At 38.5% G+C, this 26970-nt stretch overlaps 1 protein-coding gene across 1 annotated transcript in view; it reads left to right on the forward strand.

Annotated features, from left to right (window-relative positions):
• The window catches only part of hth (Meis homeobox homothorax), a 369578-nt gene that overhangs the window by 318140 nt on the left and 24468 nt on the right, over positions 1 to 26970 (forward strand). The gene's annotated exons all lie outside the window — the stretch shown is intronic.

Below are 26970 nucleotides of genomic sequence, written 5' to 3' on the forward strand. Positions count from 1 at the left end.
ATTCAGAGAACGAGCGGAATTCTCTTTTTCGTGGGCACGAAATCAGCGAAAACTCGAGAGGCAAGAGAAAATTGTGCTGAATTCGAACTTCGTTTGTATTCGTCAGCGGGAGATTCTGGAAAATTCTTCCCTTTGGTCACAGCTGAACAAGCGATATCTGTCAAATCATCAGAGTAGCTAATAAGAAGGAATTCATGGCAGATGTTTTAATGTCTTACGGCTATTGAAAGTTACACTTTTCAGAAACACACACATACAGATTGTGTCATCTAAGTAGAATCCGTCGAAGATCCGATAGAATAGTATCCACGTCGTGAAATTTGATACGAAAGAGCCTGACTGACATTTTGCAAATTTACTCGTGTACAACTTTCAAAGTATCTTTCTTTCTGGTTTTTTCTGTTTAGCTTTATCGCGCGATTCCGTTCAAAGAGGCACTCATAAAACTTGTTGAAATTTCATCGAAAGTTCGCTTTGCGTGTAGAATTTTCGTCGCGTGAGACTGACAAAGAGATACGAATCGAGAGGTGTATCCTTGACCTTTTCGCACGATCGCATTATATCCTGACCATTATAAAGATGCTATCTATTTCTTTTTACATTTTTCGCGATTGCCATTTTTTTCTTTTTTATCATGACACTTCCATGCTTGTGGACATAGATGCATTTCTCTATTTTATCCTCATCAGGCGTATATACAGTCTGCGAGCAAGTGCGAGAGAAAATTGTATAATAAAAATAATTGGAGTATATTTTATATCGTCTTCTTATAAGCATTACATTGATATAATATTTTCTACCATATATATCTTGATACGTCAATAATGTTTGCGTTTTATTAAATAAATAACAATGACTGATTAGTAACATATAATTTATTCCATGAATAATAGTACTTAAGTTTGAGTTAAATATTAGATTTTTACGCATTATAGTGTGATAATACGGAAACCTGCACTGATATGTATTATCATACATTTGCCATTTTCTTTCTCTTTATTATTAATACTATATATATTTTTACATCTTTTTCTTAATTTTTATCTGTTTATCATCCAATTATAATCTCTGATTTTTTTTTGTTTCAGGTGAGTACCTTGCTTTCGCTAACATTAACGAACGAGTGTTGGGGTATGCGTAAGTAAGACTTTTCAACTTGTCAACTCGTATTGTGTACGCCGTTTCGCTCGAGTATCGACATTGCATTTTCCTAGTCGGTCGATTCCTATGCTTATCCAACGTAAGCCAACCGGAAGTGAATTTCTGGTCAGTCAGGAATTATCTTCATGCTAGTCGGTCGATTCGAACGCTTCCTGTCAGTTCGGAACTCGCGGCGATCACAAGCAAGCTGACCGGAAGTTCTTCCGGAGTGCAAATAACGCGATCGATCGTTGCGCGCTTTCTTCATTTCTGTTATATTTCTTCTTTGATGGACGCGCTGATGTCATGGTTTACTTGTCGTTGCTCTAATAGGGTTGGATACGAGAGAAACCCCCTAAAGAGACATGGGGTTAAGCGTACAACACGTCGTTTTGTTGTTTTCACGGGGGTGAGAATAAACACACTCGTGTGCCGAATAATACAAAGGTAGCGCGGATGAAGACGGGGGCATGGTTTTCCGTCGGAAATGACGTCCCTCTTTCGTCGTCACGGTGGGGAGACTACAGCACCGATTATGCCTTGTTCTTTCTTCAAAGTATATAGAAACACGATACGCAACCGAGTCACCCTTCGAGTCACCGCGCGATCATCCCTTCCGCACTTGAAACGTAACAATCGCATTCTTTTTGCTGCATTCATCGCTGTGACATCGTGTTATTATAATTTGCCATATCAAATCCGAATTGTCCCAATTAAGTCATTCATATAAAGTGTTTCATCTGTAAGATATAGTACTTTAGCTGTAATATTTTCAATTTGTGCTTAATATATCTTTAACATATTTTTATAATTAATTATTTGTAATCATTTAATATTTATATAATAAACTTCTAACGTTAATTCGTCAGAGAATCTACAATGAGAACGCATGTCACTCGAAATATCATTCATCTTAAACGCGATACGAACGATAGTTATTCAAAGTATCTGGTGAAAATCACGAATTTCGCCGACATGCACCGGAAAACACGATCGGCGTAGATAGCATCGGTCGGCCGCAGTGAACCACTGCGCAATTCTCGCGCGTGGAAACGCAATATTCCGCGTTGGTTACTGTCGTTCGTCGACGCAACCAACGCACTCACATCGCGGAATCGTACAATGATCGTTTAATCGGGCGTGTGCCAAACAATTGGTGTGTCGCTCGCGTTTGCCGGACCGACCACGGCAACAACTCCGCATCGTTTCGCGTCGCTTCGGCGTTCGCTCGTCTTCCGCAGAGACAAATAGCGCGAGACGGTCCGGCGAGCATTTGATTGCCCGTGCTGTTGCGTGCGTGCACATGATGCGTATCCGCAATACGCACTCTGCTCGCGCGCGTATCGTCAGGAAATACGAAATCGGGAAATCGCGCGTCGTACGCGCCGTTACGCTTGCCGACCATTCTGTGTGTTGGAACTTACACGGCTGGTTCGGGAGATCGATCTTTCACGTGGCGAAATGGAGAACGAAATGGAGATATATGGCCTACAGGGAGAATATCTGATCGATTAAATTTAAATCGATGAGAATATCGCGATTCGTTTAAAGCTGATGCTTATATGATCGTTGATTTATGTCTGTGTTTCGAACGATTATATATTAAAAATATGATTATTGTCACATATATGTATGTGCAGTGACCCTTTTATTTAAGTTTTCTTAAAATGAACATATGGAATTATTATTATTATTCAGTGTGTAACTTCTGAAACAACCGTCGTTATATGGAATATTAATGCTTCTATATACAATAGTCGATTTGGTCGACTGTATACTCGTATGGCGTAACAATTCCCGTGAATTTAACGATTGGGAAAATCGCGGTCTCATTAAACACCGACATCAGGGAGATACAAATGCGACGTTACGGGTTTTAGCCGTGTACCTCGAGAACTGCGAGCGGGACGCGGGACAACGACGATGATTCAGAGATATTTATGAAGTGTGGAGAGTCGCCACGCGGAAAGAGAAGAGAGCGTATCGCGTACGGTCGAGTAGAATTACACGATGTCGACAATGATATAACGCGCATATCTCTTGCGAATGTTCTTTCCTGTCCCGTGAAATTTCTCATCGCCATCGGGAGACGAGATCCAAAGAGAATTCGATGTGGCCTCGCGTTTTGTTCTTCGAGACTGAAAATGCTAGCGGGAATCGGAAAAATTCTTGTTGGATTTGTACTCGTTTCTTTTCGGTGCTGCCTATCCACTTGCTCGAATAAATCTCTTCGGGTTACGGTTCAACGTCCGCAGGTATCCACCAACACCAGCCTCACCGCGTGGAATGCTTCGTATGTAGACCCCTACGTACTACATGGGAACTCCAATAACTTCGGACTAAATTCCTGTCGACCTTTACCACGTTCTTTAGGATGGATTTCTATCGTAGTAGATCCGATCTAGAGAGATTGATCCTTTCTCGTATGAAGCAACGTTTGCTGAAATGCGCCGAGAAACAGATTAATTTCACACGATAACAATCGGCGTAATATATTCGTTAACAAAAAGCATATGCAGTTCCGAGCTGCGCTTGATGTCAAAGCGTTCTGCCATCGAGCTTTTCATGACGTGCGAGCAATTTTTGTTTAAATTCAGCTAATAAATTATGTTAATAATGTTTCATATAGCAAGTAAGAGGAATTATATACAATAATTATATATACAACAGTTTTATCTTAATGGAATATCGTGAGCGGTATACAGCGTATGTCTATTGGCTGAGGATCCGCAGCAAGCGTTCGTATTATCGAATTATTTTATATTCGCTGTATGTTCTGGAATACAAATGTAAAGGAACAGCTGATATCAACTGAGTCACGGAGATCATGTCATTCGTTCTGGCACGAAACCCGACGATTAGGCGACGGATCGTAATCAGACAGAGAGTCATATACCATCGTCGTCGTCGTCGGGGACCAAGACCACTGACTTCCTTTATCGACATTTTGATACAAAATGGCTGCGCCCTACGGGGTGCCTCTGCGTAATCTCTCTCGATTCAAATTAACACACGCAGAGCCCGCTGGGGGGCCCAGGTCCGTGCTGCGGGGAACTTGCGCCGCGGTATAGAGAAGATAATATCGCCGTACATCCAGATCCTCTTTGTTTTCCTTTTGGAGAACGATCGGACCGCCCTTTTCTTCTTTTCGTTAACGATCGCTCTGTAAAGAGGCGAGTGACAGGCGCCACGCCGGCTTTGACAAATCGCTGCCACTATCCACGTCATTCGCGATATATGCATTACACACACACACACACACACACACACACACACACACACACACACACACATATATACGAGACTAGAATCTCAATCTATCTTTTTTTTTCCTTTACACGTGTAACAACAAAGAAAGTGACTAATAAGAAATAATTTGATATCATTATCTGAAAGAAAATTAATGGAATAAAATAATTTTATATTAAATTAATTAAAAAAAATTTTTAACATAATTTATTGGCTCATTGCCCTGTTTCTCTATATTAGTTGTTAAGATAATTTTTGTTTTTAGCTGGTATTGTTTCAGTCTTCTTAGTTTATAGAAGAAGTTTAGATACAGACAACGATAAAATATAAGACTTTGAGATAATTTTACTACTTTAAACAAATACCTTTTAAATATATTTTTAATTTGTCGCGTATTTGCGAAACGTAGTAATACATATCTATTTTGTACATTTATACCTGTAACTCTCTTAGCTTATTTAATCGCTGTTTCATTAACTTACGCATTTATGATTTACAACACATACATACGAAGCATCGATAGATCACTACATACTACTACATCAATGTCGTATGCACACATAACACGAAATTTTCATGCAATCTTTTTTTTCTTGTAAAGAAACTTAAAGCTCCTAAACTCATTTCTAAAAGCACAATATTGTTCTTTTATGTAATCTTTAGCCTGAACTTGTTTTATAGATAAAGAAAGTATGAAACTTTTATATAAAGCAAATGTAGTTATGATTACTGACACTATAGAAGTTGATCACAAAACTGTAATTTTCCAAATTTTTGTTTATTTTTCATATAAAATTGTTTGACTCTACCTGTATTATTGTTTATATTTTCATTTTAGAGGAAAGATTTTTAAATCTGTAAAATAAATACATACGAAAAGTTAGTTAAAAGACTTGCGATCGATCGCGATAAAACAGACGACGCTAACATCTTTTTAATACATATTATATGTATACAGGAGTAATAAAGGATCGTTGGCGAGAAGTGTTCGGAATAAAGCACCTCGTCATAATGACTCGGCCAGTCTCACAAACACAGTAAACTAGTTTTTTTTCTGTCTGAATTCGATCTGATTCAGACGATTTATCACTCGATAAAGAAGTTTGGAATTGATTACAACTGGTCGAATACCCAGTAACTTGCTGTCGATTAACTTTGAATACCGACCACGGAGGCACTCATTGAGACACTTGTCACACACTGCGATTTGATTATTCTATTTGGTTAATTGATTATCCCATATCTTTGAAGACATAACAAAGACATTCGTGTGTGTCGGTGGAATATATTTACGAAACTTAACGTCTTTGTAATTTTTGAGGAGCTAAAAGTTTTTGTTAACGTGAGATCTAACACAGAAGCTGTTTTACATTTAGCGCATCAGATAACGGTTGCCTGATATCTGTTTAATTATCTAAATTGCATTACCTCTTATCCACGGCGCGATAATAACTCGTCACCGCTGTGTAGCTCTGTTGTTTCTGAAAGCACGAAACGCGCGCGCGTTCTTCTCATATATCTCTGTGTAAAAAGAGATGAAGGAGATGAGAATAGTTTCTTTTACGAGTAGCCAGATGACGTTCGCGTCGTTGCGTTTCTTCTTGTTGAAATCTTTCAACTTTTTTCATTTCTAAACAATTTTTTTCAGTCTTTCGATTGCATCTTTATTTTTAGCATTATTATTTTTAACCGCATCCATTATTTAACGCAAACTTATTATTTATTTGATTATTAAGATCAGCTATTTAATTATTTTTTTAATTTTGTAATTCAATTTTTTATATTAGATATATTTCTATATGATTTTTGTATTTAATTTCAAGCATTAGTATATAATTTTCGATGTTTTGTTGAAACAAATTTTGTGCTAAATAATCTGAGTTATATTTTTAATAGATTGCTCTGTTTTGTCGATAAAATTTATTTCGAAAATAGAATTTTGTTGGTCCGACATAGCACCGATAAAAGATTTTTCTTTCCCGTTTTACCGGTGTAGCTACTTCACGGTGGAATGAGCGGATTTGCAATAAGAATGTCGGCGTATAAAACTGTCAATAAGCGCGCTGACCCCAAACGTAATTTCACAGCGTCTCTCGCTTGCAGCGGTTACAGCGGGAAGTCGAAAAAGAGAAGAGCGAGGGAAAGGGAAATAGAAGCGGGCTTTAGAGAAATAAAAGAAGATAAAACACGACGAATCATGCGCGAGGAAGAGAAAGAGAAAAAGTGTATAAGGAAAGATAAAACGAATCGAGAAATAGAGAGAATGAGAGGAATCGAAGAACGAGAGAAAATAAGAGCACGAGCTGGTCGCCGCGCCGTCAGTGAGCCGAGAGAAAAGAAGGGGTAGAAAACGTCGGAGGAAAAGGGAGGAAATAGAAGAGGGAAGAGAGAAGGCGAAGAATACGAGAGTAAGAGAGCGGCGTGATACGCGAGAGCGCCTCTGCCGGGGTTATATGGAAATGTTGGTCAAATATATCATTCCGGCTTGACAGTGCAATTCTCTTATCTGCCTCGCGCCGCCTGCCGCTCTACCCCAAACCATCCGCGCGCTTCAGGGGTGGATGGAGGTGGTGGTGAGCGCGAGAGCTGCTGGTGAACGGGGGAAACGGCGAATCGGGGGCTGAAGCACCCGATAGAGGATCTGCAAACACGTTGCCACCCCCTTTCTCCTGCCTCATCTCTCCACAACCTGCTCTTCCCATCGAACCTTCCCAACCCAGTAGTACCATCCTCTATGTCCTCGTCCTTCTCCTTCCTCGACCTCTGCCAACGTCCCAACTGGTCTTCCTGGTCTTCCATACCCGACTGCGGATCTAGCGAGATGACGAACTGCCCTGCAAAACAGAGCGAAATGCAAAACTTCGAAAATACGTGGATTAAACTTTTAGTTTGCCGTGACTACACGCATGTCTTTTCTCTCCAAAGTCGTATTTTGCATTTTATTCTGGACTCTAATCTTTTTTTTTTTTTATCAGAATTTGATATTTAATATACAATATTTTGTTACTTAAGACTTTGAAATTTAATTTCGAATGAGCAATTGATTAAATATTTTAGGCACAAAATTCATCTGTTAACATTGATAATTAAAAGTAAAGACGACAGCGTTTCAGCCGTATATCTTTAAGTCGTTCTCAGAGTTTCCGAAAATTAATAGTTTTCCATTAATTGATGATTTTTTTATATATCTCAAACGAAGGAGATCTCAAATATTAAATAGCAGTAAAAAAAAAATAAAGTTTATTTATTATTGCCGTATTATTAGTAATTTTGAATCATTATTTTTGCGTTTGTCGCGCGTTGTCATTGTTGTGATTGATTCCTTGCGTGCGCGCATGTGATTACCTTACTCTCCCTTGCAATTTTGTAACGAAATGAGATGCGTTTATCGAGAAGCTGTGTATCGAGTCCATACCACTAAATGAGAGTTTGTACATGCATGCAACTTATATAACGCATGCATAAGGGTGCTCGCACGCTGGAGAACTGACATTTCATTCTTGATATATTGCAGACACTTTATCTCTTCGCGAGTAAACACGGAAAATCCTCAATTCGGTTGATGTCGATAACGCCTAAAGATAGTCTTGATGGATTATAATAAATTTCGGCTCCCTGCTTTTCATAAATTGGTATAGTAGCACGAATTCATTCATGATCTCAATTTTCTTTTGCACTGGGGAATGTGGAGATCTTTGTATGTGCTAACGCGAGAAACTCTGGAATAAGCCGAGGGAAATGAAAGTGATCGATCATCAACTCGCGAAAATTAACTCTGAAGTAGTGACGAATTTAAGAGTTTACAATAAGTGCTCTACAATATCTTTTTCTTAAAAAAAAAAAAAAATAATAATAAATTATATATATTTATAATGTATTTTTTTTATTAAGCACTAACTTTATTTTATTAATTTACTAGTATTACTAATATATAGATACATAATATAGTCAAGCAAATAATTGTTTAGAACGAATCGAAAAATCTATCTGTGAAATTTTTTTATCGAATTGATTTCGTATACTACATTTTAATATGTATGTACAATGCATATGTGTGTGTGTAAAATATTTAAAAATGACATATATTTAATATTGTATTTTATAATAATACACACACACACACACATGCCAATCTTATTTATACTTATATATTAGATACAACTATGATAAGGACGTATAGTAATATTCTTTAGATATATTAGAAAGAAGGGTTTTTTTTATATCTTTCATAACTTGATAATTTAAAAAAATAAATTGTATCTAACGAGTAGTGTTTAAATTAGATTTAACGTAGAAAGCAATTATAGTATAGCAATTTAAATAATATTGCAGGGGTGGTAAGTGGTAAAAATTAGTTTTACCAGCACGTAAGTGCGCTTCACGAAGACGTCACTTTCGATTTCCTAAGTAATTATCTTTGAGAAATACTCTACGACAGTCCTGTTACCTCGGACTTGATAGATAGCGCAAATAAACATCTCATAGTTAAACCAGAAGCCACCACGTGTACATAAAGTGGTTAACGGCAGCTTCAGCCACGAATAGGAGTTTATTATTGCCCAAGAGAACGAAGACAATTGAGAACGAATATGAGATATCTTTTATCCTTTATTATCCATTGTAGTAACTTTTTCTTAAATAGTTCATTTTTTTTAATAGTTAAGAAAGAGTTATTCGAAATATTTCATTATTTAAATGTTCCAACATATGATTTTTTAAATATGCGATTTTATTTTATAATAGTAGTTATATTTTATACGAAAAATTATATCTAGTTAAATACATTTTCTAGAAAAAAGAGAGTGTAATAGCGCGTTTCACTGGCAGAGCTAGTGCGCACTCAGTGTACTTTAATGCCTTTGTACACAAATCGATATAGAAATATATGTTTAATAAAAATAAAAAAATGATTAAAACCATAAAATCTTCAATATATTTTATTGTGTTATTTGACAAAATGCACAATAAGTATTTTATCATTTGAGATATCTTACTTTAATATCAGATTAGAGTAGTGTATAACGACTTTAATGTGCACTGAGTGCGCACTAGCTCTGTCAGTGAAATGCGCTATAAAATAAAATGTTATGCTGTTTAAATTAATGGAAATTATTCTGTCGTTACCAAATGAAGAAGGGAGAAGCCAATAACTCTAAAATTGACATTAAAAGATTTGACAAGTTTGAGCAAATATCGCAAATTTAGGGCGTTTTCCGGAGTATAGAAAAAAAATTCTTTATTTCTATACTTTATATCATTCTTTATTAATTGTCTAGATCTCCACATACTTCTATATATTTATTTTATTCATTTTCTTTCTCTCTTCATTTCGCCGTTCCTTACATACACACACACACACACACACAATTGATTTTATAACTAAGCTCCTGGATATCTTTGGACGCTTTATTCGACTCGAAAACGAGATAACAATTTTTGTCGCGTGACAGAGTAGAGGTGAAGCAGCCTCTACGCCTGCATAGCCGAATTTTTTAATTGGTTTTTATAACTTTAAGTATAGCGCGAACCAATTGCGACTCCAAGACTTCTAGATGGGATCAAATCATAAGCGTTTTAAAATAAAAGTTTTCCTGGCTGCATTATCTTATTCGGTCGTTGCTTTTTTCACCTTATAATGTTTTTGTGATACCTGTCTACACTTGTTTTCTTCATGTATTCTCTTTCTATTTGTATTTGTTAACAACTACATCTTTATAACTGCGGCGGAATTACATATTCGTAAATTGATTTCACTAAATCGTTTTTTTATAGTTTATCCACTTGTTTCAAAAATACTTTGCATTCAGTACGTATTCCGCTATCTTCCTAGAATGCATAGAATACATTTCTTTTCTATCGATTTCTTCTCCAGTTAGAGTCGATCGAGATGGAGATGCAATTAGATGGGATGCACTATCGGTGCACGGTAATTCGGTTGAAGGACCTCAAGACAGACGTACAAAGAAGATGAGAAGAAAGAAGCGTGATGTCGAGACAAAAAACGGAGGACGATGTAAGAAAAAAAGCAGAGGGAGGAATGAAGCGCGACGAGAGCGAATGAAGCTCTAGGAGGAAGGTATATCGGGCCATTATTTTCTGCAGTATTTTAACGTAAAATCCTTCGGATTCCTGGAGCCATCGTATCGATTTCTGTAGGAGAAACCAAGAGGTCGTTCGCTCGGGGAGAGGGTGTTCCGGAACAAGAAGAGGAGGAGGACACGGGAGAGAGGGGACGATAGTTCCGCACGGAGCTTTTCCTGCGATGCAATCTTTGAAAGGAGAGCCGCGTCATTACGCCATGGCGGTGGTTCACGGACCATTGCCCCACCACCCCTTCGATTCCTCCTTCCGTCATTGCTTTTCTTTTCCTCCTTCTAACTTTCTTATCGTCTTCTCGCTCTATCTTTCGTCTTGCCCGACTAGCTCTTGCTTTTCTTATTTCATAGGGGAGAAAGCTTCGCCGTCGAGTATACCTACCCCAACGGCATACGGCACTCTCCGATTCGCAGCCGATCCAATGACACATGACTCAACCTTCGACAACCTATGCATCACCAACGGGTCCCATGCTATCGCCCACTTCTCGTTCCCATAACCCTGCCGGCTGCCGGTGAACCCACCAAGTTCATCTCTTCAGACTTTACAATTCAGAACGAAGTGACTGGAATGACAGGTTGAAATTACTAAGAAGTGTTTTGACTATAGTAACTTGCTATTTCTTTCCGTGATTTCTGACATACGTATCTTGCTTGAAACACCTATTATTTAGCTAGATTTAATACTCGATGTACTGATATAGTTGCGTATAATGATGTTAATTAATGGTGTGCTTGTATTAAAAATATATTTCTTTATTAAATGTTGTTACAATTATTTGTGAGATTTGAAACAAAATTTTTCATTTAAGGTGATCGATTAGAAAATCTTTATCGACTCAATCCGTCCTATCTAGTCGGAAAAGCGCGATGATGCTACTTTTTATTTCGATAGTGAAACTTACAAAAAGGAAAATCTTTATTTATTTCTTTCGCACACCCACTTTCTCGTTTACCTGCGGTCAACCACATCGCACTTCTTCCTCTCTCGTTACTCTACGCGCTTCAGTATACACTCCTCCGGTTTCTGGGTGGTGTATCTCTGAGGATATCCGCGCTAACAAGGTCCACTTGGGTGGCGCGACTACGGCTTACCTGGTCGTTTGCTTTGGGTAATATTACCGCGAGACGTTTTGCGAACCGGCGGAGAAGTCGCAGCGACGGTGGGTGGAACGCGGCACTGCCAACGCATGTTCGACAAACAAAAAAAAGCAAAAGAGAAAAGAGACGAGCAAAGCTTCCACATTCTTGCACAAAGTTGAACCTCTCTCTCTCTCTCTCTCTCTCTCTCTCTCGTCTTCGGAGGGTTCTTCCTCTATCTTATTGCGGCCTCGACATGCCGCGACAAGATATTGGCAGATATGCGATGATGGTTTAAGCTCAACGCTCGCGCGTGTTAGCTAGCGCTATCATCGTTTTCTTTCTCTTTTTCTTTTCTACACGAGATGCAGCCGGCCCAAGTAACGAGCGCATGCAAATCGCTGCCATGACCCTATCAGTTATTTTTAATACCGGTTTGATGGTCGATGCCACGATGACCATGTCGAATTTATCTCGACTTCTTGATCGGTCGGACCTCCTTGGAGAAACGCTACAAAAATTTGTGAAATATTATTATGGATGTTAGCTCATCGTCGCCACGATCGAATCATTACGTGTTTATGCAAACGTAATCATTCTCGCTCATGCAACTGCATGGAATTTTAATATCACAAATTTGTTAGTCATCGTAAAGTAACCTAAAGCACACTATATAACACATACACGTTAAATATACGATAGCTGAAACTAAACGATAATATTGTATGCATTCGAATACTTTCTTACTTTTGATTAGGAAATTATCGATATTGTCAACGATAAATTGAACACACTCTATAAATCCTCTGCGAATGTAGATTTAATTTTACCGATGTAGCAGTAGGCACACACCGCTCGAGATATTCGCGCCACCCCGTCCATAGATTTTAACTAATTAGAAGAAAGTTAAGAGTTAGTCTTTTCGATGCGCCATTAAACAATTGTTGTGACAAATTTGCCAATTAGGGTGAAAATTTCTTAAAAAATCGTAATAATACGTTGCGTTTTTTGTATACAATGTTGCGATCGTAAAAGTCATGACAGCCTAAGAATGATGGTAGTAAGATCGTAATGAGATTTTCGCACGCGATTCGAAATGAGACATCTCCAACGTACACCGAATGTTTTGCTCGCGGGAGTATACGGATACCGTCTATTATCGATTCCCTGAAAGCAACGTCGACAGCAAGTTCCGCGGTTACCCTACTGACGTCTACCCGAATCAAGGTCAGACTCGTAAAGGAAAACGACAGCGAGCGACAAGGGTAAACTAGTGGCCGATCGATGCGATCGTCTGCGAAGACGGCAATCCCGTGGAACTCTCGCAGGCCATAAACGCAGTAGTGGGCCCCGGGTGCAAGCTCCAGGGTTTATTATCGGCCCGGGCTCCCAATTAAGCGGCAGCAGCTGTGAAAATTAATGGAGCACAGCTTTTAAGATGTAATTGGGAACATTCATAACTCAGGATGAAAGGAGAGGGAGGTCAGGTCGGCTCCAAGAGTCGAAGGAAGAGGGCCAATCTTCTCGCGCTTTCCGGGCACGCCTTTTGTAATTGATATACCTATATACATTCTGAATAAAATCCATAAATAAAATCCAATTGTAAGCGCGAGCATACTTTGTTAAGTAACGAACGACGATTAATTTACTCGGCAACTTTCGCCGATCGTACTTCACCGAGGAATTCCCATAAATAAAAACATCTCATATTATTGGAAGATTGATAATCTGCACGAGAAATATTTTGTTATCAATGTTATATTCATTATAAATAAACGGAAAAGCTTTAAATTGCTCAGAAGATTGAAATACAGATATAAACGTCGTGGCACAAAGAGAAGAGAGAGGTAAACAAGCAAGGCGAAGAGCAAACGATAGATGAAAAGAGGTAGGATCTCCTTTGCTTCCGCGAGGTGGTGATAACAACGACGTAATAATAGCAAATGACGCGGCATTGTGCGCTCGGAGGGACAACATTCGGGAATGGCAGAGGACCGGGATCGGACGCCCCTTTAGACGGTCGTAAACATTTCGTAAATTTGCTCCACAGGTGTGCCATCGTGGCAACTAAGCCCCATCCCCGACAAACCAGCCGAACTCACCTATTTATTCGCGCGACGTAAATTGTACGAATTAAAATTATTCGCTTTCGCAGAACCCTCAAATCTTCTTATATGTAGTTATCTAGTTGATAAAGAGAAGAAGGAGCTTTTTAATTACAAAAGATTAATAATATAGAATTTATCCACAACTCTCTTTTCATAAATTATTGTTTTTACTATGGCACAATTTTTTAGAAATGTGAAATTAGTGGAAAGTTAGATATAGTATATTGTACTATTATATTACATTACATGTTTGAGAGAGAGAAACATCAATGTTTTAAGAGAAGAAAAACTTATTCTGTAATTGGTAATATTTAATATAATGTTAAATACATCCGTTTAAATATACAATATTCGTTTTTCTATTTCACATTGTACGATGTTAAGTACTTACTTTAATTAATAAAATACTTACTTTGATATTGTAATTTGAAAATGTTTACATTATATTATTTTAATCCGCGGTCTTCAACGATGTCTTTCTAAATATGTATTTCAGTCTCTAATCGCGGATCTCTCAGATCGCTCAGACTTTCTCTCGGAGAAATTCGAATAACGACTTCCCGTTATCTCATTCAGAAGTGTAATTGCTGGAGCAATCGTTAACCGTGATTATCTCCTGGTCCTGGGACATAGCCTTTTCCGCTTCGTGGACGTGTGTATCGTGTTGCCATGTTGGATTCGGTTATAGACGGTAAGGAGAAGGAGTTATGGGATGGCAGACATGGTAGAGAAGGGGAGGGGGGGGGGGGGGGGGGGGGGGTTGGAGAGAAGCAGGCAGCGTTCCGGAAACTGCGCGCGGATGTTTGCTACGTACAACGTTGTACGAGCAATGGCGGCGGCAACGGTAACCCTCTTCGAGTGATGGAGGAGGCTCCGTGCCTAGGATACTGGTTTCCGGTTTGGTTCTTCGATAATCTCGATCTTGAATTCGCCGCACCTGCGTCCTGCCTCTTTTTTACGCTATCGCGCGAAAACTGAGTTTGCTACGAAAGAAATATGTAAAATCCGCATGAACGGCGGGTGCAGCACGTGTGGCTGTTCCAATGCTCGGTTTTTCAAAATGAAATTGCCGGCGAAATCGGCAGTCCGATAGTTATGGGATAGTTCCATCGAAATTTGATCTGAGAAAGGTTTTAGGAATATCGTAGATCGCGGTTGTAAATTTCCGTTGTAAGTGCACGAGAGCGCACGCGGTTTGAATATTAATTCTATTTCATATTCCGACTGCTTATCAATTTTTTTTCAGAAGTTTTATTTTTTTATGAAACTAAATTATCATATACAATTATAAAATTATCAATTTTTTTGCGCAATATGACTCACAAGTGTTGTTTGTAACCTAAAATATTATTGCATATACATACTAGAATGCTTTTTATTTATTTAACTTTTCAAATTGAAAAAGAGCTGCTAGGAGACAGCGCGGTAAGTAGTCGCGCACCTTGGATTTGTTTTAATTTAATATATCTTCTTTATTGATATAATATGCAAATGTTTTGGCTCAATATTCTCAATGTACTAATCAGTTATAAATTAAGCGTGGCAACTGACTGTGAACGATATACCTACTTACCTTACTACAAACAAGATATAAGTGAGGTTGTAAAGAAGCACATACGAATTTATAATCTCATGAAAATCTGAGTGAACTACCTACAATTTGTGACTGATTTGTGCACTGACAATGAGAATGGCCCTACATTGAATCGAAACATTTATTGTTTACGTATCATCATGTATCTTATAATTTGAAAAAGAAATATTAAATTAAATCAAATCCAAGATGCACACTACTTACTATCGTGCACTGACTCCTAATAATACACTTTTTCAATTTGTTATTTAATCTTTTCCATATCACAGATAATTCGCGAGTAAGCTTCCTCTGTATCAGGGACTCCGCCGCCAAAAACTCTTCTATCCACTTTATAATACAATATAACAATAAAAAACCGTTGTTTTGTTATATTTTGCATCGCTGTAAAATTACTGTACAGTATCAAACACTATCTATAATTCATTATACCGACTGCAGTCGGTGGTGGTATTGAAAGAGTTAATGTGTTTAATAACGAGTGTCTTCTATTATTGTATTAATATTTTAACTTTAAAGTTGCACTTTTTTTACATCTCTATACAGAGCATAGAAAATATAACGCCGAAATCGATATACCTAACGGTTGCGTACGAAGAGCTATTCGCCTCGTGTATTCCCTCATGGGCTCTATTAGGAAAGTGTGATGGAGTTTTGCGAGCGCGATTACACCCAAATGAGAATTACCCCTTCGCTATACGCTTAACATGGCGGTGTGGAATGGAGGGATGAGTGAATTCGACCCTTTCACAATCACCCCGCCGTTGTACGCTCGTCTGTGTGTCCATCCGATGCGTGTTACGTGTGAGTAATTCTGCGTCCTCGACGATGCACGGTAAAGAGGGACGATGGACAGAAAATTGCTTTATGCTCTGCTTCTAATGTACCGGAATGGCGCAGTTGCGTCGTGATGGCGGCCCAAATACGTGTCGCGGTTCTTTGTCTCTGAATATATATATATATATATATATATATGCTTTTAAACCATTTTACTAACAATAAAGTAATGATTTCTGCATGAAACTGATTTTCAATCACACACAAATAAAAGTTGATTCTTGTGTACGATACATTTATATTAAAAAATTGCTAGTTTTATAGATGTATGTAAAAAGTTTTGAAATAGATGTTGAGTAAATTATTAAATTAACTAGTAGTTTTTTTAACATGGCCGGAGACACTACCGTGTCTCCTGATAATTTTATTTCTATACATTTTTACGTTTTAGAAAAGTGTAAAGCCCCAGACACAATGCGAGGAAATAGCGATAACGATAGGAATAACACGATTTCAACCTATCAGAAACTGTGTATTCCGGTGTGTCCGATTACTGATGGGTTGAAACCATGTTAATCCTATCACTATCGCCATTCCCTCGCATTGTGTCTGAGGATTAAATTTTTTTGATTTGAGAACATTAAAATGGATACATTTTGCTACTTTGTTTATTAATAAAACTATTTGAACACATTATTTGTTATATTTTTATTTTATAATCATTAGATATATTTATTTTATACTTATTATAATTTAATAATTCAATACATCAATATTGCATGATGGTTTGCAAAATTATTCCTATTATTAGATATATTACATTATCTTCTTCTTTCCTTTCTTCCTCTATCATGGAAAAGTAGATATCTATCGGACAATCGCCTTGTCTGAATCTACACAGCTTTGGTCCGCATATTGGTCGAGGCGCGTTCCGTCATATTTCATACTGTTACACAAGCAACCATACTGCGTCGACGACTAAACCTGCGAACATAGAGAATATGAGATATAATGTATGTGTGTGTGTGTGTGCGCGCGCGCGCGCGCGCGCGCGTGTGTGTGTGTGTGTGAGAGAGAGAGAGAGAGAGAGAGAGAGAGAGAGCAATGGAGAAATCTTGGAGCAGTGGGATTGGAACTTGGAGACTGCAAGGATAGCGGAGAGCAAACCGGCCCTTGCACGTTATTTAGCGACAATGTGTCGCGCATAGAAACGGCCTTAAAGCAGCCAATAAACGCCGTTACGTAGCCATCCATAGTATCCCGTTCCCTCGGCCTTGGGGGCCAATTTCGTCAGATTTTGGGAAATTGTTGTTACGTCCGAAAACGACATTTGGCCATCACGCTTGGAATCAACAAACAGGAATGGCCACCGAGAACCGCATTATAGCTATCTTGAACAACCACCCCGTTGGGGATTATCACAAATTTTTAAGAGATTTCATAACTTTTCATTTATTATAACGTAATAATAGTAGTGAAAAAAATCTGAAAACGATATCACTGCAAGCGAACTTTCTTTTTCAAAACACACGATATACACGTAATCTGATATTTCATGTTATTAGTAATAATTGTATCCTAAATATTTATTAATGTTTGCTTTTTTTACTGTTGTCAGAATGGTACGTTATCTGTGATGCTTATGATATATAGGAATATCTCTGTCTTCACTGCATATATTCAATCATAGGAATAAATAGAAGAATAAGAATGAGAGCGTACAGAAAGGGAGAAAGACAATTCGTATCGATCCCCAAAAACGAACCTTGCGCTCCCATGCCCAAAGGACTGGTTTGCCTATTAACTCTCTACGTGCTGCGACGCTTAAATGTTCCCCTTTACGCCAAGATAATGAAAATTACAAATAGCCTTGTACCGAACGTGCGTACGCGGTTTGCACGCGCTGCGTACAAGTGTCATGCATGTTGAAATTTGTGTGCTCTTACGCACGTTTGTTCTAGGAAATTAGAGTGCGTTATGTCAGTGGAGATATATATATATATATATATATATATCAGCGACAGGAAGCAATCACGTGGAATACATTTTTAGTATAGATAATTGGCTGTATATTTTGTAAGATAGATTACTTTTAAAAACAGTATTCAAGTCAAGAATTTCTTTTAAAGTTTAAATGCGATTTTAATATTTTTGTTCTAATAATTATAATATTTAGTCTCACACTATAATATTCAACTTATAGAAAGAAATAAGAAATAATTGAAGAAATAATGTGAGAAATTAAAAAACATGTTAACATTATAAGACGCATGAAACGTTGTAATTAATATAGAACATTAAATTGATTTTTGTCGATTAATAGATAAAGCGAGTATAGAGTAAGAGAGCACACAACGAGTAGTGGGGACGAAAGAACCGCTGGAAACACGACTAATCATTTCTTTCTCTGTTTTGATTGCAACAATGTCCATCCGTTTCCTCATTGTTCGCCATCTTCAGCTGCGTCGATCTAAGCTGCGATGCAACAGCGAGGGAGTTGAAGGGCAATGCACGGGCGGTGGAGGGTAGTGGCGAGCAACAACACGCGCGTTGGCGAAATTAGTTTTCCAGATAATCATCTCACGGTATTGTGTGTTGCGTCGTAGTTTACGTGGAAGTAAAGGAGGCGATGGAAGCGACGTCGCTGCAGCGCTTCGAATACGTGGCCGGGACACGCGGCTTAAAATATAAATGCGGATTAATCTGAAGTTACGAGCGTACGCTCGATAAGGAACGTAATTTTCGTGAACCAGCGGGAACCCATTCTCTCCGAATCACTAATTCTCCACGTATATACGAGAACGTAATTTGGGACATTTTGATCGATCCGTGAGGACGTGTGATATTTTTTTACAAGAATGTGTACAGGTAAAGTTCGCATAACAATTGCACGAAATTTACCTCTTTATTTATTATTTTAATTAATTATATCGATCATCTGTACGCGAAATTTTATATTTCCTTTCTCTTTTGTACGCACACGATATACGCCGAACCGTACGCAAAGAATAGCAAAGATCGTAGCGTTTTCCACGACGACGACCCCTTTCTACTAACGCCTGCGTCTCGCGATGCTCCCGGTGATTAATGTTGCCGAACAAATTGTCTAGAAAAACATGTCGTAGCCAGGGCGCCCTCCGCCCGTTCGGTGCACCCTTTATCTCCCGGGTCGCACCACCCTTATTTCCCTCGAGCGGAGAAGCGTACCCTACCGCCGTCACTACTGTGTTGCCATCGTCCTCCCTTTCCTGCCGCACCATCCTGTATATACAGCCGTCGTGTATACATGCCTGCATACATACATTACGCAGATGATATCCGAGTAATCCGATTTACTTCGACTTCGCTATCAACGTTTGCACCCCCGCCCATTCCGAGTAATTATACGCCACCCTGGATGCTGCTGCGTTGCACTGCTAGTCCTACATCACGTACGACGTGAATTTGTGCCAGTTAATGAGAGATTATGTTATTTCAGGATGAGCACGATTTTTCTATTTTAAAAGGATTTGTTAATTCGTCAATATAACATGCAGAATTTTTATCAGTTAAAAAAATATAATTACAAAATTGAAGACTTCAAAATTTATAGTACATATTCTTTTTTATAATATTTAGTTGTTCCATTTTGGAACTTTGATTAGTTTAGTAGATAGACATGATTGTTTTCCATAAAAAGACTTTGATCGATTATTAATCGATCGATTACAGAAAAATTCAATTCCATACACTTGACGTAACTATTTCGTCAAATACGAACATCATAAAATGCAAAGAAAAACATGAACTGATTCTTCATCTTTATTAAACTGTAATATGGACGACGTTGAATGATACAAAGAATTGCATCACACGATCCTAAATTTCCTCTCGTTAAAGTCACATATGACATCGGTACATCGCCTGCAAAAACCTCAGACAAGCGACGCCATGTCGCCAACCATGCTCATCTCTACTAAATCTTCCTGCTATCTGAGATCTCCTCGCTTCCCACCTGCGAATTACAAATTACCGGAAGACTTGTAGGACTCCGCCAATCTTTGCAATCTTCTTCTTACCTTCCATTTTTTCTCTTTTTTTATTTTCTTTTTCTTTATTTCATAAGCAGTCTCGTATAAGTATGACAGACCTATCACGACAAAAGTGAACAATTATTCACAATCGACTCATAAAGAATTGATTTTTCGTTAGCATTGGCTCGTTCTTGTCACATTGCTAAATTTCATTACATTTTTCCATTAGATTTGTTTTATAATACATGCCATTTTCGAGGAATCGCGTTTTTATAAGAAAAATTGCAATGTAAAACGAATAAAAAGATTGAATTCCAATGTAAATTATACGATTATAATGTTTCTAATAAGAGAAAATATCGTCAGTTTTTATTCATTTTCTGATTGCAATGCAATCATTTTATTTATGCATTGATAGTAAAGGTAGGAAATTGCTATTACACAATTATCGTTATCGAATTTTACGTTTACAAGACTGCGTGTCGATGCATTCGGCGTCGTACAATCCATGCACGAAGCATTGGTGCGGCTGAACGGAGCGCGATTGGACGAGAAAGCAAAAAGGAAGAAAACGGCAAAAAAGACATAGGTATCTGGTAGCGATTTCGTGGTATTATTTACATCTGCCGGGCGAAATGCGGTGGCTCGTGTGCAACGAGCAACACTTATATCCAGACAAGTGAATGGGGACAGGTATCCCCCTTACACATGTAACCTACCTGTATACATTTCACTTTTTCGCGGATAAATGTGCGCGAGCCGCACGCGAGCGCGAGCAGGATATCGTAGGCCGTCGCATAAAGCTCGGATTTTATTACAAGAGGATTCAAATTCCGCGCACACGGCCGAGCCCCTACAGTGCGCTCCGCGGAGGCGTACGGTGCGGGATTGTGGAAAGGAGAAAAAGACCCCATACAAATGTTAAAAAAAAAAAAAAAAACCCGTCCGGACTGTGTGAATCCTCCCGCGGCAAACCCATAAACCATGCTCGTGCGAATTCTATTTCGCGCGCGCAGATAAAAATTTCGATCTATCTCTAATGTCGAGCCTGTCTCCCTCGTGGTCGAACGGGCGCGTGTATTTTATTTCTTTGTACAATATCACTGACTTTTAAATCTCCGGACTTGAAAATGGTATCGTGGTTTCCTCTTTGCTCCTTTGCGACAGTGGACCAAGCTCGACAGTGGAGCCACGCGCTCTTGTAAGGTGAACGTCATAATGGGACACAAAAATTCGAGCCAGAACGGAGGAAGTCGTAATCCGGAATGAGAAACGCCACTGCTCTTCGAGGAGGATGTATATGCTCTGTAGTGTCGGTGATGGTCGAGAAAGATGTAGGGACAAGATTTCACGGCCGTGAGATAGTAAACGTGGCGCTTTAGGGCCATCCTGAGGACAAGCGGTCAATCTAAACGGCCTCTTATCTTCCATCCGATGCTCTGAGTTTTCGTGAAATCTAAATAAAACGCGCTAGAAGACTCGGGATAAACTGTGTCCAGAGATTACCGAGATTGGTCAGAGTATTCTCGTGTATCTGCGTGTTCTGATATAAGTAACGAGACGACTATACTATTACTGCCTAAACAACTATTTGCGTCAGAAACGACGTGGTAATTGCGATATAGTTGCTTACCGGTTTCGCGTAATTTTTTTTTTTCTAAACGATGATGAGTGGCTATTTAATTAATAATAAATAATGGTAATGAATAATAGTAATAGATTTATTGAAAAGTCATCATGTATATATATATATATTGATATATGTATAGTTTTTCTAAAAATACATATATAATATTTTAAATCTTGAAAAATAAATTGAAAGTAATAAACAAGAAGAGATCAGTAATTTTACATATACGCACACACCATCGCGCACGCACATGTATATGATGATGATTTTTTAAAGATAGACTGAAAAGACTATTGTCAGTATATTTATATATACCTACCTATATGTATATATTTAGAGAACTCAATCTAATACCTACGATAGATATATATAGAAAACGAGACTTTTACCATTTCTATCCATGGATATTGCGCGTTAATACGGAGATGAGAAGATGGAAAGGGCGACTGGCAGTTTATAACGGCATCAGCAGTTGGTACATATATAGTGGCTTCGTAGCTAGCGTTTAAGAGACTGTACAAGCTGACGCCTCAGTCGACTCGAACGTTGCGCGGGTGCCACTCGGTGGATGGAGTGAAAATCAGACTATGGGAGTATAGCGAGGGATCGTAGCGTATGGAGGAAAGTAGATGGCAAGGGTATTAGGTGTGACGCGCACAAGCGGGTAGTATCAGCCCTCGACGCGATGACGACGACGACGACGACGAGATGAGTCTGACCCCGGTGACGAGGTGGCCGGTGACAATCGGCTCGAGTACTTTGCTACCCCACAACCGGCGAGGGTTGCGACAGCTGTGAACCCAATAACATGCCTTTCACGAAGCGAGCAGTTCTGTTTCGCACTCAGGGTTGGGCTAGAATCTGAAATGGCTGCAATGTGTGTCCCGATATCTATCCCATTACATTAAATTCTTAAGTCGTCGAATTGCACTAAAATTACTCTGACGGCAATATACCTATTATTATCAGATATCCGAAGTTACGTCATGAAACATAGAGAAGAGATTTCTTTTTAAATAGTTTTAACTTATCAGTTTTGCCGACAATGTCGAATGTGTCAAAATTTTTCTGCAATCACGAATTCAACAGCCGTTATGTACTATGCTTTTACATCGGAAAACAATCGCTCTAAAGCAAGACTTGCCGTGTAAAAAATCGGAAGACTCTACGCGTGTATTGGGCAAACGAAGTGATGTTACGAGTGGTAGATACGCAGATATCGAGCGTTGCGGATGTTACCGTCGATCCTTTTATTGGCGAGATCACCGATGCGGCCATCGACATCAACGCGAAACAGCGCCGGCGCTATCGCGTTCCACGGCACGATTTAGTGGCGATCCCGGCAAAACAATTATATAAATTTCGGAGGGGGGAGAAGAGAGGTTTGGGAACGCAGCAAAGCTCGGGGATAAAGCGGGGAAAAGGGAATAGAGAGGGAGGAAGTGAACGGTATGCGGGATAGGAATTTTCCGAAAAAGCGTTCCAGCAGAGTCATAGATTAAACGCAGCCGAGGTGCACACGTCCAGCCGAGCACGTCGATGCGACGCAGGCAGCCATGCGGCCGCTGTGGCGGCGGGAGCTATCAGTGACACGTCGCGTGTTAAATCGCTTTGTTGACACACATAACCCGTCTACGCGTATCCGATACGCGCGATCGCCGGTCCCGCGTTCTCGGCGTTTATATCGTTACGCCTCTGTGACCACCAGGAATTCAGCATCAAGTTTACTCATGCTGTGATGCGAAATCTTTCACTTGTCCTAGGAGTCTCTCTCTCTCTCCCCCTTTTAACCTTTATTGAATGTACTTTTTAATAAAGTTATAATTAAAGTAGGCAATGATGATAATTTCTTGTTATATGTGTGCTAATAATTTTTATAATAAAGTTCGAGTTCGTTAATAAAAATTTTATCATAAAGTGAAAAGAGAATGCAACGCAAATGTTTGCATAAATCTTGAATACTTTCTCAATTCGATGTGTAACAATCGTAAGTGCACATTTTTAATTTGGATAACTGATAGCAACTTTCGGTTTCCGAAATTGCCGAGAGCGTGTCCTGCAATTTCGTCAACGACGCCTGCAGAAAACTCGATTACAAGGTGAAAGGATACTGATGATTCATAATGCTCATTTAATTTGTTGAATGAGAATTATATATTGCGAAGGGTATGATTCGTTCATTCGCGAGCGTCGCACTTTCGAGGAGATCCATCAGCGTGCAGGCTAGATGTAACCGGGCCGAGTATAAAATCACGGTTACGATCGGCGGCGCGAGAGAGAACAAGACAGAAAATAAAAAAAGAAGGAACTCGCCAGGAGCGGTACATGAATCGACTGGTGCATTATATTCGGATAAAATGATTTTATCGATCGTAAATGCACCGGCACGACGCTAGTCTTATGAACGCTCAGATTTATATCCCTTCGTTTGATCGCGCGAGCTCAAACGGCGACCTTTTTGTTGATGCAATAAAATTATTTCGAAAAAGTGGACGTACGAAGACTTTAAGAGAGGATATTGTGCCTTGTATCCTTTTATTTTATAACTCAATTTGAAAGAGTGAGAGAGAGAGAGAGAGAAAGACAGACAGAATATATGTTTTTTTAATTCTGTGATTGGAGTAACTAATTTTTAAATTATACCGACTTGTCTATCATAAGGTTGGTTGAATAATTATTAAATTATTTATATAACGATTGTAGGTTTTAAATACGAAGCGGTGTACATTCCTATTAATGTTTTATCTATACGACCAACTCCTAGTAAGCATTCGTTTTCTGGAATGCAATGATGGCTGTTTTCCCTGATGTAACAGCAATTCGCATTAGTGAGACTAGAGGTAATTTTATACAGACAAAAATCGATTGTCGATTGGATGGCGAGGTCAGATCCTCATTAACTATGTTTTCTGATTAACTATGGTGCAGGAAGGGATAATTACATAAATAATTTAACTTCACAGTCGTATGTAGCAATCTGATTCAATAAAAATAATTACACCATTATTACTTTACTCTGTATTGATTGAAACCCTCGTTAAGTAAAGCAACATATTCCACGAGATTTAATATCTAATAATAATAAATTTTGATAATGTTAATAATGCAATACTATTCTCTCAAGCATCTTATTTATTTTAATCTGTTTTCTTCTTTAACGATGAAAATTATTTCAACTCACGCGCGCACTCATTCAGTTGCTAATTAAAACAGTCTTTTTACGACAACTCTTACCTACCTACACGTCAGCCGATCCGTTTTCTAACGCATAATCATTACGAGACTGCCTTTTCGATTTCCCGTAATGCGACGCGAACGCTGAGGCTTCACATTAACGCGGCTCTCGCCAGTAGTACACCACGGGAGCGAAATTGATTACCAATAGTACTGCGAGTACGGCGGCTCTCGCGCTCTCGTGTTCGGGCAGTAATGATGTTTTGATGCGAGGACCCGGTGCACTGCGTATCGACTGCAGTTAACTAATGGAAGCTCCCCGATAATTGCGAATGCCGTCGGAGAGTAAATGCTGCTAGCGCGACAGTAATCATCGTTACTCTACTCACGCGCTCGCACAACGATGAAGGAAGTCCTTCTTTTGTGCTTTTTGCTTCTTGCTGCATTATCTTTCAAAAAGTCTCTCTACCTAACAAAGATACATACTAATTCTTTTAATAAAATTATTTTCTTATTAGAAATAATTATTGCGCAGTAATTAATTAAAAATCAATTAAGAACTGATAAAAGGATCTGGTAATAGTTACCAAATGTATGGTGAATTAAATAATGCCCATCAATGTTTAGTTATATAATGTTTAGTTAATATAACCAAAAATATAATATTACTTTTACAAATATTTAATAAATATATTACCAAACTGTTACTATTTGGTAAGACTCTTACTATTAAGTAATTAGTATTTATAATTACTGTTAAATTTTACTACATTTTATCTATGAATACATAAAAGAAATGCATATAAAAAAGTCCTTGTAACGTGACAAGCCTAAGTTTTCCAATTGATTTTCGCTAGGGCGGCCAAACTCTTCAAAGAGAATTTGGGCAGTTCGCGCTCACCGCTTTCGTGTCTCTCTCTCTCTCTCTCTCTCTCTCTACAAGTTTCTTCTTTCCTATCTTTCTCTTTTTCATTTCAGTTAGAAGGTTGTGCACCATTGTTCGAGCGATATTTCAGCTGCAACGGTGGCTGCTAAAGTGGAAGAGCGGGGGTGGTTAGTAGTAGTCAGCTGGTTGTGACACGTTGCCTACCTCGCCAAAGAGGAATCAAAGGCGCTTAGGAGTATGTGTGGGTCAGAGAGAGACCATTGGTTTCATATCAGCGCAGTGATACTTTTGTCCGACGATAGTCGAAAATTTGACTCTAAAACGATTACATTTAATTATTCGTTATATTACATTGATATTTGCACCGCATTATTATATTCAGAATTTTCTAATATTAGAGGGAATTTTTTTACGTGACTTTTGGCTGAATATATAAGTAAGTAGAAATGTATTTGTTACAATTTTATATTTGTATGTAACTTCCTTTGTAGAGAAAGATTTATACATTGTTAAAAGAATTTGTATGCAGCTTTTTTCTTTTATTAGAATATTTATAATCCGAGTTAAATTAATATATATAATATTTTGTGTTTCACATTCAGTGCAACAATGGATGTATATGTATATAATAAGTATTATAAAACGATATTGATATATAATATATATATATATATATATACATATATATATCAATATGTAGTTTGGAGATATTTATAACGCATTTAGATATTCAAATGATGATATTATAATTTATTAGATATTCAATTGATGATATTATAATTTATTTATTTATAATTATCTCTCTCTTTATACTTCTATGTGCATGTTCGCTGATCACTCGTCAAGTCCTTTACTATTCATTCGGTCGAAGCTCTTTTGACTTTCGGTGACTTGTCGAACAACTTATGGGCACTTTCTGCGTCAATGGCTTAACTGCGACAAAGGCCATGTGCATTCATGCGCAAGAGCAAGATGTGATGAAAGTTTAATAATTATTATTCATAAGATTTTCCTGTGAGAATCGGCCAGACATGAGACTAAGCAAGAAAGATATGCTGCAAATAAGAGGGGTGGGAGGGGCGGGGGGTACCATCGCTTCTTCGGGGCTTGCTTATGTCCTCTTCATCCTTTCTGGCAGGGAACTGGAGTATTCTACGACGAGAAGGGGGTGTGCTCGAGTCAGTCGAGCAGAAACCCAATCACTTCCGGCGTCTGCGCCCATTA

This window comes from Cyphomyrmex costatus, unplaced genomic scaffold, assembly GCF_001594065.2.
Source record: "Cyphomyrmex costatus isolate MS0001 unplaced genomic scaffold, Ccosl1.0 scaffold270, whole genome shotgun sequence".
Taxonomy (NCBI): domain Eukaryota; kingdom Metazoa; phylum Arthropoda; class Insecta; order Hymenoptera; family Formicidae; genus Cyphomyrmex; species Cyphomyrmex costatus.